Source organism: Podarcis cretensis, assembly GCF_951804945.1.
Source record: "Podarcis cretensis genome assembly, chromosome: 5".
Lineage (NCBI taxonomy): Eukaryota > Metazoa > Chordata > Lepidosauria > Squamata > Lacertidae > Podarcis > Podarcis cretensis.
In genome coordinates this window covers 97270085-97272896 of record NC_137174.1, presented here as the reverse complement: position 1 = coordinate 97272896, position 2812 = coordinate 97270085, and the positions used below count along the sequence as shown (strand labels likewise).

At 46.2% G+C, this 2812-nt stretch overlaps 1 long non-coding RNA gene across 2 annotated transcripts; it reads left to right on the top strand.

The window, feature by feature from the left end:
- The first annotated feature begins 36 nt into the window (after positions 1-36).
- LOC307217214 lies at positions 37-1661 on the top strand. Of its 2 annotated transcripts, none has more exons than XR_013839438.1 (3): positions 37-172; positions 1357-1397; positions 1516-1661. It is a non-coding gene; the product is annotated as an uncharacterized lncRNA (long non-coding RNA). The 2 variants fall into 2 exon arrangements; XR_013839439.1 differs by having other exon boundaries at positions 53-172; positions 1113-1397.
- Positions 1662-2812: the final 1151 nt, after the last annotated feature.

Here is a 2812-nt window from a genome sequence, read left to right as displayed (position 1 = left end):
CTCTCGGCCCACCGCTCCCGGCCGGCTTCGCTGAGGCTCGTGTGCGTGGCATCCGGTCATGTGACCGGCAAGCGGCCTTTGGGACTATGGTTTTCGACGAGCGTCTAGGGGGTGGCGCTCTACATTTAGGCATCTCTATAGTGGAAGCGCGGACTCGGCTTTGAATCCAGAGGTAGGAAAAGGAGAGAGGAGCGCCTTTCGTTTTCCGCATGGGCATTTCCTAGTTCACATCGAAAAGCAGTTTTTTTTTAACGTCCTCAGGGAGAGAGAGAGATGAGGAATCAGTGGGAAATCTGAGGTCTTGACGTGGTGTGAGGGGGCACCAGCATATGTCACCTGAGGGTCTTCTCCATGCACCCCCTCAGAGGGAGCTGGGGAGAGCGGGGCTTTCTCAGTGGTGGCTCCCCTTTATGGAATTCACCTGTGTGTTTGTGTGTAAAACCTGTGCATTTTAGGTTGTTTTATTCTAGTTTTCAGGGTTTGTCCCCCCCCCCAGTGGCTTAGAGTTTCATTTTTTAAAAAGTGACCCAGAATGCTAATACAGTGGTACCTCGGGTTAAGTACTTAATTCGTTCCGGAGGTCCGTTCTTAATCTGAAACTGTTCTTAACCTGAAGCACCACTTTAGCTAATGGGGCCTCCTGCTGCTGCGCCTCCGGAACACGATTTCTGTTCTCATCCTGAAGCAAAGTTCTTAACCCAAGGTACTATTTCTGAGTTAGCGGAGTCTGTAACCTGAAGCGTCTGTAACCTGAAGCGTCTGTAACCTGAAGCTTATGTAACCCAAGGTCCCACTGTACACAATAACAATTCTGTGACAATTCCAAAACCACTTTCGGCTGGTTGGTGGCACTCAAAAGAGAGTGACTTGCAATAGTCATAGACTCTTTTCTGATGCTTGGATACCTGGCCAGTGTACACATTCATGGCAGGGGAGTGGCTAATCCATGTGCCGTCATGGCCCCTATGGCAGCAGGACATAGCTGGTGGGCATGACCCCATGTATTGCACAATGCAGTTTTCTGACCAAACAGGCACATCATACAAAAAATGTGTTCTGTCAAGGAAATGACTTCTTTACAGTGAAATATGAAATTAATATTCCCTATAAAGGGGTCGCAGCCTCGTAGGGAGGACCGAAACCCTCGGAAGAGCACCGCTGGTTAGGCTCTGCTCCGGTCAGGAAATGAGAAAGACCAACACCAGGATTCAGGAAAGCAAAATCTGATCTTTATTGAAAGAACGGGGGGGGGGGGGGGACAGTTGCAACAGGGTCCCCCCTCACGTAACAAGGACGGAGTGGAAACCTCGAACAAAAGAGCTGCCTTGGTTTTTATACCTTTTGGTTTCCATACAGATCTATGACAAAGAACAGCGTGAAGAGAGGATTAACATAAGGTAAGTAGGAGTTTGTAAGATCTTGGGAGGTGTCAATTTTGCTGGAGGGCTGAAATAATATGTGTTGAGCTTTTTATTTATCTTGGATCTGGTTAATGGCTTTTTCCTTTATCTACAGGAAAAATCAGTTATGCAGATCGTGAGGCTGGATGTTCGGGAAATAGTTTCAATGTTAGTGTGAAATCCTGTTCTGCATAGCTATCAATTCAGGTGTGTTAATCTCATGTTTGCATATTTATTGGAAAACAAAACTAAGAGCTTGTATTTATCCATGGTATTATTTGCAGACCCAGTAGATGGCAGTGTGGGTATAAATAAGTTGTTTTATTGATGACTCTCAGGGGTCCCTTCCGATTCTACAGTTCTACGATCCTATGATTCTGCATGGTCAACATTCCAGGGACAGGACCCATCTTGGACATAAGAACATAGGAAGAGCTTCCTGGATCAGGCCAATGGCCCATCTAGTCCAGCATGCTGTTCTTGCAGTGGCCAAGCAGATCCCTGTGGGAAGCAAGATCTACCCACCCGGGAAGAATGGCAGACGAAGGTGATGGAATATATGGAATTGGCTGAGATGACTGGCAGAATCCGGGACCAAGGAGAAGAGTCGGTGGAAGAAGATTGGAAAAAATTTAAAGTATATCTTCAAAAATATTGTAAAATTAAGGATTGTTAGAAAGATGTTGGAAAAAGAAAATTATGTGGTTTTGGTAGAAATGATATAAAGGATTACCGTATTTTTCGCTCTATAACACGCACCTGACCATAACACGCACATCGTTTTTAGAGGAGGAAAACAAGGGAAAAAACATTCTGAATGAAACAGTGGATGTATCATTTTTGTGCTTCATGCTGTGGCCACAGACATGTGATCTGATGGTGAATTTGGGGTGACCCAATGCAAAAATCCTGAGGATCCATGTGGATCCATGCTTTTTAACAACGTTTTTGCACCATTGCAGCCCCAGGCAACAGTGGGTGCGTGATTTTTTGGGGGCAGGCTGTAGCCATGGACATGCTATGTGCTCTGATGGTGAATTTGGGCTGACCCAATGCAAAGATCCTGAGGATCCATGTGGATCCATGCTTTTTAACCACGTTTTTGCACCATTGCAGCCCCAGGCAACAGTGGGTGTGTGATTTTGGGGGGGCAGGCTGTAACCATGGACATGCTATGTGATCTGATGGTGAATTTGGGGTGACTGAATGCAAAGATCCTGAGGATCCATGTAGATCCATGCTTTTTAACCACGTTTTTGCACCATTGCAGCCCCAGGCAACAGTGGGTGTGTGGTTTTTGGGGGGCAGGCTGTAGCCATGGACATGTTATGTGATCTGATGGTGAATTTGGGCTGACCCAATGCAAAGATCCTTAGGATCCATGCGGATCCATGCTTTTTAACCACATTTTT